The 23,566-nt window shown below is 37.9% G+C and overlaps 1 long non-coding RNA gene across 2 annotated transcripts in view; it reads left to right on the forward strand.

Annotated features, from left to right (window-relative positions):
* LOC116183739 (uncharacterized) overlaps window positions 1-23,566 on the forward strand; it is a 152,995-nt gene that overhangs the window by 79,270 nt on the left and 50,159 nt on the right. The window contains exon 1 of one of the 2 annotated variants that reach the window (XR_004148425.2): window positions 18,200-18,285. The exons of the other annotated variant lie outside the window; for it this stretch is intronic. This is a non-coding gene — a long non-coding RNA (uncharacterized LOC116183739). Of the gene's footprint in view, window positions 1-18,199; window positions 18,286-23,566 lie in introns of those variants that run through there. 2 annotated transcript variants of the gene reach the window in all.

Raw genomic sequence — 23,566 nt, forward strand, 5'->3', positions numbered from 1 at the left:
CAGGGATTAGAAATTATCCTGCCAGAAGTGGACAGGGAGAGTATGAATGTCTTGACTCTCTGAGGGTACAGTCTTGGTAAACATCCCAAAATTTTAATTGTATGAGAGATGATTTCACTGTTAACAAATATATGAAAAGAATGGAGTTACATTTCTTCTTAAGCTAATACTGAGAATTTAATACTCTTTTCTTGCTGCTTTTACTTCAGTGACTTCAGCAAGAATTCTGAAATTTTGTGTTTGCATTTCAAAGCATGTATTTCTTTTGCAATTGCTGTGTTGTTTGGTGCAAATCTATCCTGTATAATGAAAAATCATGCAGAGGTAACTCACTTGGGTAGTTAAATATATTCGGGCAGCTAAAAAACTCTACAGATAGGAGGCAAAAAATATCCACAGCTAAATGTACCATGCAAGTTACTATCTCTACATGATACTGTGATGACTAAACACCCATCTGGAATTAGGTTGAGTATCTTTATTAAAGAGCTTATAAGCAAAGTACATGTAGAGAGCTGGTTGCTTCATCCTAGGTATTACTTTGTAGCTAGGCAATAAATAGGTTTTTCTTGTCCAGTATCTCAAGTATCTAGACTTTTTCTTTCTAAACACAACAGCTTCACATGCAACTCCATTTTACCTTGTTGATTTGACCATTGTACATTCTTTTCTCATTCTGAACTCGAGTCACTTTGTTGTTGAAAAGAATTTTCTCCATATGCCACTGCTGAAAAATAACCCCAAAGCCCAAAGTGGTGTGTCCCTCTTCACATAGACTTCCTACTGTTAAATAAAATATATTTATCATTAAAACCTTTTGCAGCCTGGTGCTGCTCCAGCTATTGTCTTTTGTTGAGTCATAGCTCTTATCCTTCCTCAATCTGTGATGCTACTTGTAGATGTCTAATTCAATGCACTGTTATCAACGGCTTGTTTTCCTGGGAAGTCTTGGTTTGTTCAGGAAGAATATGTCCTAGGATTACTCACACTCAATACTTCAAGGAATTACTTATTCAGTGATTTGCATTAATGTCTGTATGATACCAGTCTGAAAGGGTGGAAAGCTTTTGAAGAGTGGAGTCAAAATCCAAATAATATGAACTGGAGAATACTTAAAAATCAATGCAATGACATTTGTTAAGGGCAAATAGAAAGCACTGGCTTTAAGGTAATCAAAAACATCACCCTAACACAAGAAATAACCACTTCTGTAAGACACCAAGAGTGTAGGAATACGAGTCATCAGCATCAGGTGTCACTGCGTGCATTGTGCAAATGTCACCAGGGCTGTATTAACAGAATTGTTTTATTTAATATGCCAGTTGGTTTTTCTCTTCACAAGGTGTTTGCTTGCTCACTCGGCTGTTTTTATATCTTAGACTTCATAAAAGGCCCAGGAAAAAAATCTATGAACTGAGTACTGAAGCTTTGAGCTGTTGCAATGGCAACAGCAATGGTAAAGATGTATGCAGAGCACATAGCTCAGTGGTTTTTTGTCCCAGGGTCCCATACAAATCCATTCTGACCTCACTTGCAGAAGATCCCTAAGCTTTTTAAACTAAGATTTTGAAGGATTCTCAGGTCCCAGATCTGTCTGTGTTCTATGACTGTGTACCCAGAGCAGATCGGGAGAGGACTGTTTATTCACAAGGCTTTCTCCAGAAGCTTGTCTGATTTTAAAAGGCCATGTGCACATATGCAATGTGGGGAGCTGTGGCACACCCAAATGTGAGACTGGGGCTGAAGTGCACACTGCACCACCAGCTGCATTGTCTTTCCTCAAAATATCTCCTTCATGGGGCCTCAATGAAATGAAGCACTTGGATGAAATAAAAATATGTAGGGACAGCTACGTCACACTCAATGACTAGGGAAGAGTATATGGAAAAGTTCTTCAAGAAGAGTTATAACCCAGTAACAAATTTCAGAGCATATCACCCAGAAGGAGGAAAACCAGAAAAATAATGATTTTGCATTAATAAGATCTCCAGCAAACATAAGCAAATAAAAAGGAACTGAGGTTTAAATATCTCACCTGTTGGATTTTAGGGCATCTGTTTCTGTCTGTAAATAAACTAATAGTGGTTTTATAGGAATTCCACACATTTATCATTGATTTGCTCTGGTAGAACTAAGGCATTCTACTGAAAAAAGTGTACCTACCCTGTAGATAAGAACTGGCTTTTTTCCCCTCTCAGCTCTTCACTTTGTATTCTTCAGTGCAGAATTCACCAGAGAAATGAATCAACAGTTTTTATCCTTCAGTGGGTTCCTTGCATGAATCTGTGAGTTTCTTCACAAGGATTTCCCAGAGTCTAGAACAGGCACCTTCCTTAAATTATTATATATAACCTACTCTAATCTTTAGAGCATCCAGACTTCTCAACAAGAATACTTACTACAGAGGTGAAAAAGCATTAAAAATAAAAAAGGAATATACTGAATTTATAGCCTCCCTCATAGAGCCAGAAACTTATTATGCAAACTCAAAGAGTAAATTCAGTGGATATTAGCAAAGAAGTACTATATTCAAATACCAAAAAAAGCTTATTGCTTAAAATATTTAAATATACATAAATAAGAAGGTGAAAAACAATAAAACATTTTTTTTTTTTCTCACGGTCTCATTATCTGGAACTCTTTTGAAAACTGAATGCACTTTCTGGCTTGAACTCCCAAAGAGATTCAAGTGCAACTCTGTATCATTGAATATATACTCTAATCCTAAATTTTAACTTTCTTTGCATCTGTAGGGATTACATTACAACCAACCCACCAGCCTTTTGTTACAGTCTGTGCATGTAGAACACATTCTAACACAAGCCAGACTTTTACAGCATGAATGTTTAATGTTCCTGATTAAACTAAACTCTTGTGCCACTACTGTAGTGCTGTGTTTGCCCACTATTTTTGATCTTTAAGCATTCTTTCAGGATTTTTAGGTCTGGAGATTTTGAAGTTCTAGGATTCTCACTGTCAGCCATACTGTTATTGCCCATGTCACAGTCTAATCATAAACACTGAAATATTCCTGTAAATGAATCTATTGAAAGATGCGCTGGTGCTGTAGTGCAGCTGTAGATACTTGATACTTTCTTGCAGTGCAGAGAAGCCAGACAAACCAGAAGAAATGTGCCCCAACTCCTTTGCATTTTGAACTAAACGCAGGAAGCGCTTGGTATCTTCTTCATATGGTAGCTCATTTAGCAGCGAAGCACATGAAGACACTGGTATAGAGGCAGGGGCAGGGCATCCACCATTCAGCCCAGGGATGAGAGGGAATTGGACATTGTACCTACAGTGAGAGTCTACCTTCCCATTTTAACTGCTCCACCTAGACTGACTAAAGAAAGAGGATTCTTTGCCTCATACATTACTTTGTGATATTCCAGGAGAATTTGTAGAATCATAGAATAGTTTGTGCAGGAAAGGACCTTTAAAGATGTAGTCTACCCTCCTGCAATGATCAGTGACACCTTTAGCTCAATCAAGTTGCTTAGAAACCTGAACAACCTCATTTTGAATGTTTCCAGGAATGTTACCTCTTCTCTGGGCAACCTGTTCCAGTGTTTTACCACCATCATTGTAAAATACTTCTTCCTTATATCTAATAATGTGGTAACTTATACTGTGATGCCTGAACCTCTGCTGAGAACATATCTGCTGTTGAAGAGCACAGAGATGTTTTCTTGGTGTCATGCCAGCTAGATAGAATGCTGCACCAATCTTTCTGAAAGAGGAAAGAGATATTATCAAATCTTACACATTGAAATAAATGGTCAATAAAAATTCATTGAAATACTGTTTTTACTAACTATTTATGATGTAAAAGGCCTGGTGCTAAATCATACATTAAAATAAAGCTTGCACAGAGTTCCCATTTGTTATGGCAAATTTTGTGACAGATGGAAAAACATTTCATCAGAGATTGCATTAATGCAATGTGTATTTTTCCAGTGACACTTTGCTTGTACGCTTACTTGATGGATGGAAGACATTTATTTACAGTGATGCATAACTACCCAACTATCAACATATCTTACTGCCTGTAACATGTCAAAATACAATTATATTATTTCATATGTATTTCCATTGCACTACAAGCAGAATTTTCCACAGGCCCCACAGACATAGTAAAAGGCCTATAATAAAAACACAACTCCTCATTTTACTTACAAATGCTAATTCTCCTAAAAGCCTCTCAAAAGTCTCATAACCTAAGGTTGGGATTCAGTTCTGATGTTACTGGAGTGGTCTGGGGAATGATATGCTTCCATCCATATGGAGGGAGATTTCCTCTGCCCAGTAAATAACCCACAGGCAGTTCCCAGTTTCTCAGGTCAATTTTGCACCTTGGGCTAAAAATCTCTGGTATTGTGATGGTGAAAAAAAAGAAAGAGTGCCATTAGGAGCAAGAAGACAGTGCTTTCAATACTTCCACCTATCACCTCTCATAACTGATATCCATATGGAATTAATCACTAAAATCAATGATCCTCATGACCTCTAAGTTCAAAATCAGCCACTCAAACTGCACCTATTAAAAAAAGAAGGGGCTTTGCCTGCTAAGAACACAGTACTGCTTCACACAGTAATGCTGAGGAATGCCACATTATTACTGCATCACTCACACCTGGCCAATATTCACTTCTGAGCAGCTCTGAAGGTTGCTGTAGAAAAAAAATTACTGTATTGGCTTAATGTAATATAAATTCACACTCAATGTGATTCTTGCCTTGACCTGGTAATTGGTGCACTGCATTTAAGGAAAAGAAAAACTTGGCAGGAAATAGGAAAGTATTCTCCTAATCAATTAAGCTGTGTGTTCATCAAAAACACCAGGGAACTTAGCTGTATCCTTGGTGAGGGAATTCAAGTGTTGAATTTTGGGTGACATTTTTACATGGCAAGCACAACAATTTGCAAATCCTGTAGTCTCTTATTTACATAAATAATTGGTGTTTAATTAATAATTTTCTGAGAACACTGCTCAGGCCTGGGTGCAGTCACATGTATGCCACCAATATTTTTAAACAGTTGGAAAACAAGGAGAAGCGCCACTCCTGACTGAAATAATTGAGCTGTTTCTGTCTGAGGTTTGAGTTATCACAGGTGTCAGCATGAACTGTAGTGAGTCTGTGGCCAGTGTAGCCCCATCCACTCCCCTTTCCTGGACCTCCATTGTCTCACAGGAAAAAAAGGAGAAGGAGAAGGAGAAGGAGAAGGAGAAGGAGAAGGAGAAGGAGAAGGAGAAGGAGAAGGAGAAGGAGAAGGAGAAGGAGAAGGAGAAGGAGAAGGAGAAGGAGAAGGAGAAGGGAAAGGAAAACTTTCCTGAGGAGGCACAGCAGCATCTGACTATGCAGAGAGGGTGGTGTGGGGCAGGTGGGAAGTGAGATTGGTTATGGATGCCTGTCTGTGAAACCAGCTTGACTCACACTGAGATGTGGTACATCTGTCCCTGTGCACCCCTTCCTGCGTACACCCTCACCAGCTGTCATGGCAGATGACATGGGGTACCAGATGATGACTAATTTTTCCAATTCAGATGACAAATCCCTCCTCCTCTTGACCACCAGAAAGTTGGATTTAAGTCAAAGAGGATGTCCTTTTGAAACTTTAATGACATCTTCCCAAATTCTATGTGAATACAAGATTTCTCTAAGCTGTATCTGAAAAAAAAAAAGGAAAAAAGCAAATTCACATGGATAAAGCCCCATATAAAACCATTGAAAAGAGAAACACATACACCCACAGCATCTCCTTACCTTTCTGCAAGTGTTATTTAACGTCCAGGTTTCCATGTTTGGTGCTGTTTTAATTATCCATCTGAAGCCTTGATGTTTCTTCTTTTCCACAAGGAAGTAAAGATTATAACTTCCAAAATGGCTTTCTAGTCATATAATCTGTCTTCATTAGATTTCTACCTTCTTTCTTCATATCAAGTATTTCTTCTGTTGCCCAAGTTTCAAGACTTCTCATCTACCATTTCTCTTAGTCAACTCACAGTTAAGTTGCTTGTTTTTATACTTGCTGTTTTTAATACTTATTTGTTTTAATTTTCCTGGGGCTTGGTGAGAGTAAGTGTTCAGACAAGTGGGTTAGAAGATATATTTCACTGTGCTTTGGCTGGGTTGTCTTCTGCTTTTAATGTTGATGAGATAGGATGACCTACTGCAAACTAGCTTGGCTTCTGAAAGTACTGCCACTGCCTAGTTATAAAGCCAGTCAGTACCAGAAATGTTTTAGAAGAGTAACACAGAAAGCATGAGCAAACAAACATGGCAAGGTACACCAGCTCTGTTATACTTACTCTGGCTCCTGTCCACCAGCCATCCTCCCTTAAGCTGTCCTCCTCTGCCCTGCCAGCTTGACAGAGGCACCATTTACAAAATGTACACTCAGTAGTTGGCTCATGATACTCATCTATTGATTAGCTGGCTGCTGCCAGGAAGGTCTAATCAAACTTAATTGCAAAGAGGGTGTCAGAGAGGGCATTAATTTTGAGGTCGCTCTTCTGCCCTCATATTGGTTTTATCAAAATATGTAAGAAAATATTTATTGATTGTGGTGGGATGCAGGCAGGAATGAGCCCTCTAACATTCCTGCAGTAGTGGACTTGGGATAGGTAGATGTGCTACTGCAGTGAGCTGAGAGGGATTTCTTATGTTCTTAAATGTGAGACATCTGTTCCTGTCAAACGTGGTTGAAGTTGCCTGACAGCTCCAGAAGTTATGGGGACTGTGGGGGAACTAATGGGAAGAGAGACTGTAAAAGCTTAATTTCCTTAGAAACCAGGCAAAAATATTCCAACCCATTATCTCTTTATGAATTATTTCTGTAAAGATGTCCTTTACATACTTTAAATAGCTGAGTTACACCAGTAGCAATCTAGCAGTGTATAGGCTTTTCATAAGCATTCTGATATAATATCTTGATTTGCTTGAAAAACACAAGGTAAAAATGTACCAATAAATGTTTCAATTATTTTTTCTACATGTTTAAATATAAACAATGCATTTTTTCTGTGTAGCAAGCCAACTATGCCTGCTGAGCAGGCAGAGCACTACTTGCAGCTGCTCTGTTCTCCCTCCAGGTCACCACATCTACATAAGAAAAGCAGGATTGAAAGGGGTCACCTCTGAGGCTTCATCCCCCAGCAGACCTTTCATACAGCGCTGTCACTTGTGGCCAGAAACTGTAACAGTCCTCTCAGTGCATCAACTCTCTGTAAGGTATAGATCCTTCTCCTGTGGCAATTCCAGAGCATTTATTACTTTACTTCTTAAAGGAATATTACTGCTGCAAGAAGACCACAGGAATTGGCTTTTAACCAGAAATCATGTGCAGCCTCCCGCTGCAGCTTGTGGTATGTCCGTGGAGATATGCTGTATGTTTAATGAAACCTCAGGATTCCTTTGTTTTTCCTTTGTTTATCTGACTGCATATGAACAAGCCTTGTGGTTTATACCAGTCTGGTAGTTTCATAATATATTCTTCCAGATGCTTGTGAGACTTAGCTAAGGTCAGTCAGAGAATCTATCAAATACATCAAGGTTAACACTGATAAATCCAGACACTTAATAATTTTGTACAATTAGCTTTAGTAGAATTTCTTCTTTTTGTCTCATGACTTTAGGACTTCATATGAAAGTATGAAATAGGGGAAAAATAAGCAAACCAGAACTCTATGAACCTAGTTCTTGGTCTATATCCTCTTGCTATTTATAAAAATTACTAAATGTTCAATATTAAAATAATGCTCGGAGTCTGGGTGATTCTGCAAACTAAAATCTGAGAGATAGGCAATACTAATTTTGAAAGGGAAAACAGATGTATAAAGATTTAGTGGTGAAAGTGAGACACTGTGAAAACCTGGAAAAAAACAGCACTGAAAAGTGATTAGTCTCTGCTGAGAATTTTTAATGATCATCCTTGTATTTTTTCAGTCCAAAAGCATTACTGGCTTTATTTCATCTTTGAAATGTGTTTCAGAAACATTCATAGTTTGCAAGCCCTCAGAGCAGAGGAAGTATAACAATTAATGCTGGTTGCTGCCCTTATGGGCTGAGTAGCTCAGACTCTTATATGCTATCCTATGACTTTTCACTACATGCAAATACTACTTCAATAACAGCAGAGATTTATTCTTATCTATAGGGCCATTGAAGCTTCTGTTGTCCAAGAATATTCATGTTAACAAAGTCCAAATTTATTTAGTACAAACCATCACAGTAGAAATGAAGACATTTCAGTGGTGAGAACAACCAGGGACTTCATCTCTTCTGTATCTGTAGATTAAAATTAGATCTCTTTTAGATTATATGTTGTATCTTAAATGGAATGTAAAACCTGAGGGAAAATATTAGTGGATGAGGTTCTTCAGCATGAGCTTTTTACCTGGGTAGACTAGTAGTCTCCAATAATATTTCTGGATTGATGTGAAATTCTCTTACAATTTAAACAAATGACTTCTTGTAAGTGCATATGGATTAGTAGAATATACTGAATTTTAAGGGACCTAAAAGGATCATCAAGTGCAACTCCTATTTTGGTCCAGCAAGATATAGATGTATGCAATAGGCAGTTTGCCTGAGGTATTGGTTTTCAAATGAGGTTTTTCTCTTCATCATATTTGTGTTTAAATGTACTGCCTGTCACTGCAAAATTAACAAAAAAATTTAAATTTTAAATTCAAGTATCCCAGACCAATCTAGTTATTGAACTTGCTTAACAATCATAAAAAGAACTTGAAGCATTCTTAGAATTAAATTAATTCTTAGAATTAAATACATAGCATGAATATTAAATCTTTATGATTTCTGCCTGAAGTTTAAACTTGTCTTAAAGCAGCATAAAGAGTATTTATATATTCAGTTAAAACAGGTTTTTAAAATTGTGTAATAATTACCTTAAATACACTTTTATTTATTATTTAAAAAAATAATTAATATTCAAATGCAGAAATGTATTTCCTAATTTAAAGAAAAAAAATAGAACCATAAGAAATTAAAATAAAAATGTGTAGCATAAATCAATGAGTAAGCCCTATTTTAAATAGGCCACCATTGCTAATTATTTAAAGATCAAACCCATTTAAATGATATTATATGAAAATTAACTTGTGGTTAATTATGAAATAATTTTTACTGTTTTTTGGACATTGATTATTTTGTAACTCAGCTTTGTAATGGCTGTGGTTACTACTCAGATCAAAAACTTACAGAAGCATCTCATATGGAAGAGAAGTTATTTGGCAGCATCTGTAATGCACAGAAATGCTTTCTTAAATTTCTCATTTTATTATGATTTTTGAAGAATGTTGTTCAAAAATAAAAGTTAGTTTTCTGGCACAAATATTTTGATTTGATCCCTTTTCTGCAATTGTTTCTGCTTCTAGTTGTTAGGAGAGCCAAAATCTTTTGGATATGCAGAACTCAAGTTAGACATAATGAGAATATTTATGTTGAGAAATCCAACATGCTGTTCTTTCTTTCTTCCTTTCCCTCATTGCAGATGTTTTCTAAGTATAGAACCATTTTTAATGTCTTGCAGCTCATGGGTAGAACAGCCAAAACACACAGGGTAGAAAATTTCTAAGGAATATACTTAAAAAAAAAAAATCATGCATTTGAACAAAGTCATAATATTCTGGAAGATTTTTTTTGAATTCAAACAAATTTGACAAGATGTAGCAGTGGCTGGGTATGTATTACTGCACTTTTATTACACAACTGGTCCTTATTTGTTGTCAAATTCCTTGAAACCCTTCAGTGTCATTGCATGTTTTAATGCACAACACAATGCATAAATGTAGGGTATTTGTGAATTCTCCTTTTTTCATGTTCTTCCACTGTGGCACCAAATCTTGGAATCATTCCTACTGAAATTAGGGAAAAATCCCCATGGCTGAGGACTGCAGAGAGCGCAGCTTTATAGGAGCAAAGTCTCGCTTTCAGAGACACGGTGCTGCTCTGGTGGATCCCAGAAGGCTGTCCTGGGCTCTGGCAGATACAGCTGTTGTGGAGACGGGAGGAGATGTTTCAGAGCTGAGCTCCAACAGATCCTCTCTCCTCCAGAGGTGCTGGCTCTCATGCCAGACCCCAGCCTACCCCCTGGCAGGGGTACTTGGCCCTGTGTGGAGGTCAGCTTGCCTCTAATGGACCAAGGGCGCAAAGCTGCTGGAGATGTTGGGTGTAGGTCTCACCACCTTCAGGGCGATGGATAAGGTTCTCAAACATGAATCTTCCTTGATTGCATGTATGAATGGGTGTCCCCTGGATTACACTGTAATACTCTCTAAAGTGTAAGGGAATAACTCATTGCTTAATGACCAGGAGAATGCAGAGCACCCAAACACTGTCTGTGAGCTGATGCCTTTTCCAAATGATCACCCAGGAAGAAGAGGATGGGAAATAAAACATATTTTTCTCCCAAGGAGAGAGGAAATATGATTTCAGGATAAAAAAAATAGCAACACATATATAGTTAATAAGAACAACAAAGTTAACATAAAGAGTGATAAAATAAATGTAACCCTTTGATCTTTTAACAGACCAACATTTTTATTCAGTAAAATTTGAATATTTAAAAGATAATATTTCTTAATTAGCACTTTCTTTAGCCCTTGGTATGAATATATAACATTTTCATGCTGGGAAATATAATCCAGTGAGATTCACGTGGCTGATAGCCCTCTCTGTGTTCCCAAGTGCCTTCAACTACATGTGACATTGGGGTGCAGTTTGTGCAGCCTGACTCCACCTGAAAACCAGGTGTAGCAGATGCCATGGAAAACTCTCTATGGTTTTTTATAATTGGGTATTTTGCCTCAGCAGAGAAAGAACGAAGAAGATATAAAGCAAAGGATGGCATTCACAAATCCTATCGATGATAACAGCAGAACAGCCATGCCTGTGCTAAAAAGGGAGTATGCCACATCTCTCCACTCAGCCTGAGGTGTCCTGGCAGAAATGGTCTGCTGAGACAGAAGACCCAGGGGCTCTGAGGAAGATGTTTAATATATTTGTCATTTCTTTCCCTAGACAAAGGAACTGCTGCTCCATGGTGGTTATGAAAACATACGAAAAATGGCAGCATATATTACTGAGTGGAGATTTTCTATGCCACCATTTCCTATAACAAGTAAATGCAATTTTCACATCAATTTATCACTGGAGAGAAAGTCAGTGTTCTTAACTGCAAAATGCTTTGGAAAGCAGTGTTATATGGGATCCATTAATGCAGGCTGTGTTTGAGCTAGATGCTCAGGCTACTTCTGTGACCCTGAGTGGGAGATCTTTCCAGGAAACTCCTCTCCAAGCCATCCACAGCCAGAGGAACCCTTACTCTTCACTGAATTCAAGGGGAACTCAGCCTGCCAGCTCAGACCGGATGCTGAACTTTTTGGCAGTTAAAGGGAAGCAAGATAGTCCCACAGATAGTAGGTGGAATAAAAATGTCTGTGACAGAGATACCAAAGTTTTACAAGGAGACAGAATCAAGCAGAGTGGGCTTGTGTAGGCAAGCATATAGTTTATTCCAGATGGTGTTTTGCTTCAGTAAAAGCTGCAAAGTCTCTTAAAGACACTTCTGTGCCCCTCAACGTAGCATTTGAACAATTAGCAATTGATGTATTCATAAAATTTATAAAAGACATTGCTCATACAAAAATGTCATGAAGCACTGGTCTTGGCAGGACAGGAGGAGAATTGGTGTAGCTGCATTTATAGTGAGAGGGCTTGGGAACACTCAGGAAGTGGTGCTGAGGACTGCAGCTGGGAGTCCCTAAAGGAAGAAGTTAATGTGCTCACTGGCCACAAATGCAGCTGCTTCTGGGATCAGTTGACATTCAGGAAAAACCTCCAAAGAACATAAAAGATATTCTGGAAAAAATTCCTGGTATTTTGTATTTCCACCGATTTCTGTGGAAATTACTCTGTCAATGCCTACAATCTTTCCTGTCTCAAAAGTGTATGCATTTGTAGCAAGTGCCTGTGAAGTTTTCATTTGTTTTTTTTTTTTTTGTCTGTTTTTCTCTTTTTAAGAAAAATCCATACTAGAACTATAAACAAGGAGTTTAAGAGGGTAAATAACAGAACATTCATACAGATACTCACTCACATTCTCACTCCAAAAACATTTGACCATCTAACAGGTGATGTGTCTTGTAAATATTTTGTTCCCAGAAAATCTGATATCTTGAAAATCATGATATCTTGTTCAATTCTAATCCTGTGTTTCAAATGTGGCAAGAGACTGTGAAAAATACAAAATTATATCCTTCTCTCCCCCTTATTCTTTTAAACAATGCTTCATTTATTCAAGATTTCCAGCTTCTTGCATGCAAAGGTACCATATGGAAGAGAAGTCCAGCATAGACATGGCAATCCTTCTGTCCTTTCTATCAAAATTAAAGAAGACTAAAACAAAAGTCCTTTGTCCTAACTGAAAAACCTAGGCCAAGCATCTTTAAAATTTATTAGTTACATAATTAAGAACCCACATTTGCAGCCAAAAAAAAAAAAAAAGTGGTTGTAGAGTCACATCTGAGATTTTCCGTTAATAAAGTTAAAGAACCTAATCACAAAAATATTGTACTTCTAAATAGAAATTTTAAATACAAATAAACAAGTAAACTAAAAATTAAAAATTAGTTATGTTGAAACCCAAAAATAGTAAGGACTGGGGCTGCACAGTCATGATCCCTGCACACAGCATGCAGGAAAATCAGCTACACTGGAGATACACAATTTTGGACTTCATGCCCTTAGCAGCCTTAGCTTTGACAATAAATTGTCAGGCTGTGATAAAAAAATATTATTTCTGCTGAAATTAGAGGTGTTCATTGACCTGTGTGTTATGAGTCACTTCATTTTTACATAATTTTTTTCTGCTCTTTCTTTGTCTGTCTTCTCTTATACTCCAGACAAACCTTGGATAAGACTTTATCTTGATCATGGGCGCTGACATTAGTGCAATGAAGAATATAAATAGTAAAACAATATGGTTTTTACACAAAATTGCATGGTTTCAGACCAACATGATCCACATGTGCTTCATGCTGTTTATTTTTAAAAATGTGAATAAAATTTTAGTCATCTTGTTATCACAGTTTGTCTTTTAAAAGAATCAACAGTGAAGTTTCTTTCTGTTATTTCTGGCAAATATGGAGCAAGTGTGACTTGGCTCCCTTAGCCAAGGAAGCATAACATGAAGAAAACACTCCACAATGCAACATTCCTAACAAGTTACATGTGTCTTTGTCTGACTCTGCCAGCTTTGGGCTATGTCCTTCTTCTGGTTCATCCAAAAGAAAACAAAACAGATCATTAAAAGTCCATGGTGCTGTAGTATGGTTTTATTTGTCATAGGAAGTGTTTATCAAGTACTGCTGTGAAGAGATACTGTTCTGTTTAAAGACAAAAAAGCAGAGATGATTCTGCTGTATGACTAATAACAGATCTCTAAGGAGATACTTCAAACTCAATTTATAAAAGCCTTGCAGCTCAAAAGGTGACATGAAAGTTGAAAAGGATAAAAGAACTGGCATTTTAAAATGAAATAAGAAAAAGTGCCTTTGATAAAAATGACAGAATAGCAGCAATTTTTGAAACACAGTAATTCAAGCCAAGTGAAGATATTGTAATGGTTATGGATAATAACAGGTAGGTTTCAACCACAGAGTCAGTCAGGTGCATATTAAGTTGATCAAAATAAACCTCTAATAGTCACCTCTGTATGTGACAACTAGAAAATAAATTGAATTAAAATAAAGATGGAGATTCAAATAAGCTTTTAAAAAAAGAGAAGGCAGAAGAGTAGTAATAATGAAGTAAAATAACAGAACCTACATAAACTGAGATTAAGGGTTGTGTGGACTCTCATGTTACATATTGCCTCCCTTTGTAAGCAAGAAAAAAAGAGGAAATAATGCAGTAATAAGATTTGCTAGACTTATCTCACAGGCAAGATTGCAAAGATTCATTAAGTAGTATTCCTATGGCAGCTGAGGATTGAAAACACTATGTAAGCATAAATTATAGCCCACTAATGAAGTGGCTGAAGTCAAGCCTTTATATCCAGGAAGAAAACTAATATGTGTAGTAGATAGGGACAGGCGATTGGAAGATTTCGGGATGTGACGGAAAGAAAGACCCCCTTCCCCCTCTCCTCCTGCAGCACGTTATCCATTACCCCAAAGAATGCAGCCACACCTAACCCAGTAGTTTTCCACTCCTGACTAACCCTAGAGACCCTACCAACCCCCCCTGACGTAGCAGAGTCCCCCAAGACTATTTAAACCCATGAGATAAGATAATAAACGCTTTTTCGACCGTCCACCACATTGGTGTCCAGCGCGTGTTGTTAGCCCGAGTGGCCCAGGGGAGACTGGGCTGCCGTGCTGTTCCTTGAAACCAGGTCGCCTTGCCTTCCCATGAAGGCAACAACATGGCACTTCAGAAAGAGGAAAAATTATGTTTAAGACAAGAGAAAAATTAGATAAAAGGCAAAGAAGATGTCAAAGAATAAAAAAAAAAAACAAAACCAAAAAAAAAAAAACCAAAAAAACTTTCACTAGAAAATGAAGACAAAATTCTCTCACTTAGAAGATATAATGGAGGAAAACAATAAGTGATACTATTGTCACAGTCTGCTTACTGCTGAGATTTACTCACTGAACCGAGGTGCCCCAGTCAGGGTCCTAAGCTGGCATCCAGACAGCTGAGCTGGCAGATTTAGCTTTTCAGTTAGCCACTGAAACCATCCTGCTGAAATAAACACCTGGGCTATCTAACTGTGAGGAGGCAGGAGTGTCTGCAGCTTCCAGAGGGAGGGCAAATCTGCCAGGGTCCATTTAAAATTTCAGGTGAAGATTCATATTGGAGGTAGGGGGCTGCTTTCCTTTGTCCTTTTCTTAATTAGCTTGTCAATGAAGTCTCTGTATGCTAAAGGCCCTGAGTCTGACTCCTGGAATTAAATAACACAGTTACTCTCCTATGAAATGATTACATTAATAAGTTGTGTGGGTGCTGTGTGTAAACAAGGTCACAGTTTTCCTCAACATTGGTGGCCTCTTTCAGAAACACTTATCAGACCTTGAATTTAGAGCTGGATGATAAGTGAATTTTTCCACCTGAAAGCATCTGTCTTGGCAGTTCAACAGCAGAGACACGTCTTGGGGATGCCCATGTTGAAGTCCATGGATGACATTGACTGGGAATCCCTGGTTCCTAACAGACTTGGAACTATCTTTTCTGGATCTCCATAGAGTCCTGAAGACATACGTCCTCTGAAGACATATGTTATCATGCTTTTAATAAACAAAAATAACCAAAATACCTTACTTTCCTTCTAATATAAGGTATAAGCAATTTTGACAATTATAACCTGAGCATTTAATTCTTTTCAAAAGACTTACTGCCTCCTGAATGTATTGTGTAAGTGGGGGGATTTTGCCTCTGTATAAAAGTAAAGATGAGAAAAAAATTCTTGAATTGTATTAAAGCATTTTGTTCTAGTCATTGTGGTCTGCAGTAAAACAATGCAGAAAGGAAAATATAAGAGCTAGAAAAGCATAGTATCTACTTTTATATTAGTTTAAAAGAGAAAGGAAAGAAAGAAGTTCACTGAATAAGAATAATAATCTGAAATGATTTACTGAAGTATGCATCACTGCAGGAGGGACATCTTGGTGTAGAAATGGAAAACCTGTATGAACTGAGACTTGTCAGTGGGGTGATGTGGAGAATAACTGTGCAAGCTGGCACAGCAACCTCTGCAAATTTCCAGAGCAAAGCACAGAGGTTATATGAGGAACACTGCACTTACACACCAAGCAAACTAGAGCACAAATGATTGAGCCATCATGGGTTTGCTCATTTCTAAATACTGCTTTTCTTAAATTGATTAGTCTTGGTATGGACTCACATCAGCAGGGCTTTATTAAAGCTCTGTGTACATTAGTTAAATCTTCATAGAGACCAGAACTGCTTCTTTTTGGCTGTTTCTGCAGCATGTTCCCATAAAAAGAATGCATGAGAATGTTAATGTGACAGCCCTTCAAGGCGAAGTCTATTTCATCAGTCAAGAGGAAATCTTTGTGGAATACAACTGGAAGAGATTAATGCATTTTAATTTTACGAGACTTCCATTATGAAAGGAATTTAAATAATTTAATTTGAAAGCTTGTTCTCAAGTGATTTTTTAAAATAGATTTATGTTTGGGGCTTTTTCCTTTTTATGACTGAATGTGGCCTAAAAGAAACCTGAAAATAATTTCCCCATACAGACTTGTTTCTCTTCTTCCCACATGGCAGATTTTATTATTTTCCTCCTGTTTTTTCAATGAAGTCAAAGTAATTATGATGACTTTTATTTAAACTCAGTATCTCAAACCTCTGTGCAGAGTACCTTATGTGTGCCAAAACACTTTTGCTCTGAGAGCAACCAAAACAAGATCATTATTTTTTGTGCTAGTTGGTTGCTATGACTTCTACATGAGAATCACAAAAACAGTGATGTTTACACTGTTTCCATAAATCCAGCACCCACTATCTGTATTGCTTTAGACCAAAGCACATGAGGAAGAGAGGGGCTTGTCTCCCTTACAGACATCTAGAAATACATTTCTCTGGTTTAATGTGATGGCAACAGCAGGATTTCTGATTGTGTTACACTAGTAACACATGTGCAGTGAATAAGAGATAATGTTGTGTTATCAAGCTGTTCTTGTTACTTGAGCTCTGGGTTCAGTCAGAATACTGATAGTCTTTAATGGTGAGATAGTCTTTAATGGTGAATGCTGGAAAAATTGAGATTATTCATACCAATTTAGTCTCTTACAGCTTTGTGCATCACTGTCTGAAATTCTGGTTCGATACTGCACCATGTTCAGCAGCAATACTGATCTTTTCCCTCTTTTACTTATAGTCTTTATTTTCCTCTCCTCTCCTCTCCTCTCCTCTCCTCTCCTCTCCTCTCCTCTCCTCTCCTCTCCTCTCCTCTCCTCTCCTCTCCTCTCCTCTCCTCTCCTCTCCTCTCCTCTCCTCTCCTCTCCTCTCCTCTCCTCTCCTCTCCTCTCCTCTCCTCTCCTCTCCTCTCCTCTCCTCTCCTCTCCTCTCCTCTCCTCTCCTCTCCTCTCCTCTCCTCTCCTCTCCTCTCCTCTCCTCTCCTCATTATTGTTACTCAGGTCTCTATTTTTCCAAATAAAGTGTCTAGCAGTCTTAAACTGGAGGTGAGTGTTCAATCCCATTTTTCTTTCAATTTTAATACTTTGATGCTATAGAATCCTTAGTTCCTGAGACTGCACCTCTTCTGTTAAATTCCAGTCAAGAAAATATTGAAAGATGTGACAGTCCATCATAGAAGGGAGGTTCTTCACTTACTGACTACTTGAAATGGACATCATACCAATCACTTTCTCACTATACAGAGAATAGAGATTAAGCTTTGGGTAATACAAAACTCTGAAAATTAGAGGTATAAAGAATGAGTTGGGGTTAAAAAGTTTCTTGTAATTCTTGTATAGTTTCTTGTCATTCTTGTATAATCCTAACTTTTCTCAAGAAAGACGTTGTTTTAGAGATTAAGACAGATGAGACAGCTCTTCAATTTTTTTAATGCATTCAGTACATGCCACACTGATAGATCCATGAGAACAATGTAAACAGTATTGGAGTTTATCAATAATTCTAACACACTTCAGACCTGAGGACCCAGGAGTGTGGCACTGCACTTTTGAATAACATTCAGTAAGAGCTGCATTTGTAATTTGAAATTTTCTCCATTACATCTTACTTCAATTTAATAATTTTATACATTTCTGTAGTGTGCCATAGAATGACAGGAAAATGTGATAATCCATCAAGTCTGTTCCAAGTCTCTCAATTACCCAATATTGTTGTTATTATTGAAATCTGCATAAATTCATCTTGCAGAATAAATCTGCAATATTCAATAAAGTCCTCAAAATTGCTTCTGGTCTATAATGGTCTGAAATAAACTTGGCAATCTCTTCCCTTAAGTCAAGATTTGAAAAATGCACGTCATTAAAACGAATGGTTGTGAACTATTTATGTCCTGAAGGAGTTCTTTTTGAAACAATGACAGCTCTTATACTCAGATCCAGGACCATGGATTTTGGGTTTAGAATGTTTAGAATGTTTTAACCTTAATCTCTCCCATTAGGTTTCCAGTGAAAATATTCTGTGCCAGAAGAGAAATTATGCTGTGCAAATGGCTCAGATGTACACAGGGGTACACAGAATGATGGCTACAGCTGATCAGGTATGGCACCCAAACTCCTCAAGCCAAGACTTTTACCAGAGGACCTCATGGCTTGCAAAGGGCAAGAAAGAAGTCAGTATGTTGTTGACTTGGCCTCTAATATCCATTACTGGAGAAGCAGGTGTAAGACAATGAAGGTAATTCATTGTAAAAGACAATGAAGGTAATTTTGACAGAAAACCCATGAAAACTTAGCCAGTTAAGTGACAATTTGTAAAACTTGAAAAAGTGGAATTGCACAAAAATGAACAGGTTCTGGCAATCTCTTTTTTGTACAACTCCTACATTTATGATTTTAGGTGGCCTTATGCTCTCTTTGCTTGGCAATTAGAACCACAGGAGGAGAAAATACTACTTAATGTCTTAGCTCCTTCCAGCACAGCTCCTAACACCCAGCTGTGACATTCAAGGACATCACTGTTCACTGCAGACTTAAAGAAAAAGAGTAATGAAGAATGGAAGAAAACTTCATTCCCTCTTGTATCATATCCCATTTTATTCTGGATTCTTTAAATTTACTTTTCTTCCTTATGTCTATGTCTCTTCTTGCACCTATGCACAAGAATCCCAGAAACAGGAAAAAAACAGAAGACAAAGAAGAAAAAATTAAGAGTTTTCTGCCAATACTGCTGCAGAAACACGGTCTACAGGAGGGAAAGTAAAAATAATGCTGGCAAAGGAATGTATTGGTAGAGGAATCTTCCTGAACAGAACCAAACCGTTCTTTTAGTTCAGACTAAAACACTTTTACCTGTAAAACTGACAGCTCTCCAGCCTAGGTTTATGGAATTCAAAAATCAAAAGGTTTAAAGGACAAATAGAGGACATTTTTTCCTTGTAGTTATTTCTCCCTCACTGAAAAAATGATGATTCCTTTCTGTCTGAATAAACTGTGGTACTTGAAGATTTGCAGAACTTCTGCTAAAAGCACTTTTCCAAATGCAGGCCAACATCAAGGCATCATGGTTTTGAATTAGTTACAGTAACAAAGAGTTTCTGAACATGACTCTGTTATGCTGTTTTCCAGATGGGATGGAGTTCTGTGAAATCTCTGTTCTTTTTGTGCCGCTAATCTTGCCTCATGACTCAGAAGCTGAAAGCCCTAAATAGTGTTGATAATCCTCTGCAGTCTCTTTTCAGTCTTAGCAATGCCTTTCCTCTAATGAAACACGTTATATGCTTTGCAGGAGAGATCCCGTGATTATTTTTGATACTAAGCCTTCAGTCCATGCTTACTGGCATTGCAAGGCATTTCCATCATAGAAAAGGATTTGCACATCCAGACTTGGCATACATCAGAGGAACTGTATATAATAAAAAATATAATTTTCAAAATCTACAGAATAATAAAATATAATTTTCAGAATCCAAAGAATATTTTTCATGCAAACCTAGCTGGTTTCTCTGTGAAGAGTGTAAGGAATTCACAGCTGGATCACAGACCTACCTTTAGGTATCTACATGGGACTATGCAAATAGATAACTAAGCTGCCCCTATAGCTAGCAAAGAGCTTCCTTAACACAGAGGGTTACTGATGCCAAAGGACAAGCAGGATATCTGTAAGTAACTGGCAGATGGGACATGAGCAGGATCTTAAGGAGACACAAGCCTCAGAGGCAGCAATTAAAGGCTGGGCAGCATATCTGCACTGACTGAACTGATTTCAGTGAGACCACAGGAATGTCTGATATACAGGCACCTACCTTACCTAAATTGACTTATTTCTAAACTGATTCTCACCCCAATTCTCCTTTAGCTCTGTTCAACCATTTTATTGCCATTTCAAAAGGTGTCTAGCTGCTGCTGAAGCAGGGCATGGATCATGCTGGTGCTCTGTCAGCCAGCTCTTTGCAGGTGTCTTAGGTGCCCTGAACGTATTTCAGACAGTGCATCACAAGAAAGGCAAGTCCATCCTCTGTATCCCTGGCAGAGCTTGTGTGCTGTGTGGTCCATTGGCATTGCTCTAACATCTGCAGAAGATAAAAATTAGGCTCATACAGAGATTAATTAAGCAAACCCTCAGCTTTGTGTGTGTTAGTTAAAAATTAAATTTGCAATCATGTACATATAGTGTTATGCATTATAGTACAAAACAGCTCTTCTCATTAATACACTGAAAGGAAATTATCTTTTGTGCTTTTTCTATGTGACTGTGATCTTTAGATCCCAATGAAGAAGGCAGAATCTTCCTATGGTCCTATTGAAGTGTGTCAGAAATAGCTGTTCTCTACATTTTGATAAGAGCCATGAAAAAACCCCACACTAAAATTGTGCAAATGCACACAAACTTGCATGTGTGCACCCACACAAACACATAAGTGCCATCCAGCTGGGGATGGATTGAACTTCATTTTATTTCCCTAATTTAATTAAATTTTCATTTGTATCTTCTCTTTTGTGACTCAAGTTTTGTAGAAGTGCAACTGTGTAAACAACAACCGGTGACAGAAGGAGCTTTAATGACACATGTTGAAAAGCAGCACACACTTTTAAAGACGTGTTAGAGCAGGGAATTTCTTTTCTCTTCATTTTCTCTGCAGCAATACTAAAGGAAAAAATCTGTTATTTTCTAGAAACTCACAGTAAGAATAATTTTCTTCTTTACCCTTTTTTTATTATTAGAGATTAAGGCAACAAAAACATTAACTTTCTGCACTAGCTGAAGAGATGCTCATAAAAAGTCTAAATATCTATTGACCCTACAGTCTCAATTGCAAATAGCCTGTACATAATAGAATTGCACTATAAACCTATTTTTGTTATGAAAACTCTCTTAATGGATGTATAAATTATTTATATTAGCAGTTACAGTTCAGGATAATGAAGGGTCATATCTTCAGTAGTGCTAAAGGTGGACTAAGTGGAAACATTTATTTGGTTCCATAAAACACACATTCGAATTATGTCTGTGAGGTTACATTATCCATAGCACTCTGAACTTTATTAAAGTTATGGAATAAGTTCAGCCCTATGAACTTGAACTGGATGGAGTCTTATAAATAGGAGTTGTGTAAGATCTGGAAGGAACCTAAGGAAGAAAAGTATCATACAAGAAAGTTGGATACCCCTCTCCATTGGAGGGACATTCAGGTAAGGTAGCAGTTTTAGGGCTTGGTGTCGTGTAGTTGTCTGGCTTTACTCTTACAAAGACAGGTTGCTAAGAGGAGTGACTGAATTTCTGTCTGGAGGTGCCCCACAGATGCCTTGCTTTGGTGCAGACATTGTCATTGCAAGGCATGCTGACTTCAAGGGTGTCAGAGCAACACGACATTTAAGGAACAGCAACAAACCCAGAAGGACTATCAAATCCATATTTAGTCTGAATGGCTGGGGCACCTTTTAGTGAGCCCCTGAGACCTGGTGTCCTCTTTATCATCCCTGTAGGGATCCCAGCTGGTGTGTGGACTCTAAAAAGCCATGACTATTTTGTTTCTAGCCACCTTCCAGCTGAATGAGAGATAGGGCTTAGGCAGGGTTTTGCTGCTTCTTGAGCCTGGTCCTTATGGATCAGACCAGTGATCTCCCAACTGTCCCTGGGGCTTTTGCACTTTTGCAAGAATAACCAAGAAATTAAACTTTCCCAAACTACCGGCATGGCATGATTCACAAGCAGATGGGCTCTGTTCTGTAAGATGCCAGATGCCACCAAGGAGCAATGAGCATGTCTTTGTGCAAAGAAGAATCACTGATAATGCCCTATACTTTCTGGGAAGATACATATTTTTAGAATTTCATAAGCACACCCACATTCACTGGGGGGTGTTTGAGTTACAATTTTATAAGAAACGCATGTTTCTACTAATTCCTTTAGAAGTAAACAAGTTACTGCTCCCCTGCTTTTAGAAAATATGGGAAACATGCACAAAATAGAGTTAATTTGCTATATGGGTTATATTGATTCTGCACCATTAACAGACCAGCTTAATTTGGTGAGGGATAAATAGTGTAATTAATTAATGACTGTTTCTGTCCATAAAACTAAACAATTGGTTTCAAACCACTTGAGACTGCAGTGTTTTTGAAGGATCTATGCAGTATTTATGTGTCAGGATGCTGTTTAAACTCCCTATAGTTCAGGACTGCCTAAATCCAAGTCCTGAAGTACAGCCTTATCTCAATTTTTTTGAAAATGTTTCCAAGGTACTTAACCTCAATCTCTCTTGGATGGTGAAAAGTGTCTTGTTTTAACACCTCACCTTTACAGAAAACATATAAGTCAGTCAAAAAAAGGCCCAGACACTGAGACCTCTAGTCCCAGTAGGATCATCCCTGTAAGTGGGGAGCCTACAGGCACAGGCTCCCCCTTTCATTTGTTTTCTTTCTAGCCTCACTCATTTGTTTCTATGTAGAAGTCTGGCTTCATCAAAGACAGAGTGGCCCCATGTCCTGTACTGAGAAAGTGACCATTTCAGGTATTTGCCTGTGATTCTGCTCTAGGCATGAGAAACAGTTCTCTGGCAACGTTTCACAAAAAATGCTGTATTTCTACAGAAAAAAAAGTTCTGGTGTATACAAACCAGACTTTTCCAGAAAAAAAAAAAAAAAATCAAAACAAAAGGTTTTCTAAAAGATTTTAATCTCACTCTTATAGCAATATTGTACAACTTTTAAAGCTGGAGGCCAAATGCCTGCCACAGTAGGGTTTATATCTCAGGATATGCACTAGCTCCTTGTCCAGTGTAGTCCTGGAAATCAGATTTCCCACGGTTATATTTGAGACTGCTCCTGCCTTGCAGACCACGCTCATTTTTAGCTCTTTGTTCCAAAATTTATTTTTTCTTAATTTCACTCTATTACTTAATTTGTAATCATTACCCAGGTTCATAGCTAATGGTTAGAATGTGTATGCAATATCACACTGATAAGATTGACAGTATTAGGGCACATTACTCCTTTATGCATATCTTCATCTAGCCTTTGTGAAAATTAATTTATGGCTGACTGGGGATGTCAGGCCCTGCCGCAAAGCCACACAGCTACATCATGTTCTGACTCCTAGCCCACTTGACTCATTAAAGCATTTAAAAACTTGGCATTAAACTGTACTGGAGCTGTGAATTGTTCTGTTGTAGCAAAACAATTTTTCTGTCAATTCTGTTGGTTTTTAAATCAGGCTGCTCTGATCAGACCTTTCACATATAGAGGTACACAGCTGGCTCTGCTGCTTTCAAGTGCATCCAGAAATATGCCCACTGGGCCTTCATGGGGCTGAAGGGAAAATGTTATCTCATGAAACATTTTTACCTTCTGAGGTAAGATATTTCAGCTGGTAGTGATAGC

This window comes from Lonchura striata, chromosome 2, assembly GCF_046129695.1.
Source record: "Lonchura striata isolate bLonStr1 chromosome 2, bLonStr1.mat, whole genome shotgun sequence".
In the NCBI taxonomy this organism is placed as follows: Eukaryota; Metazoa; Chordata; class Aves; order Passeriformes; family Estrildidae; genus Lonchura; species Lonchura striata.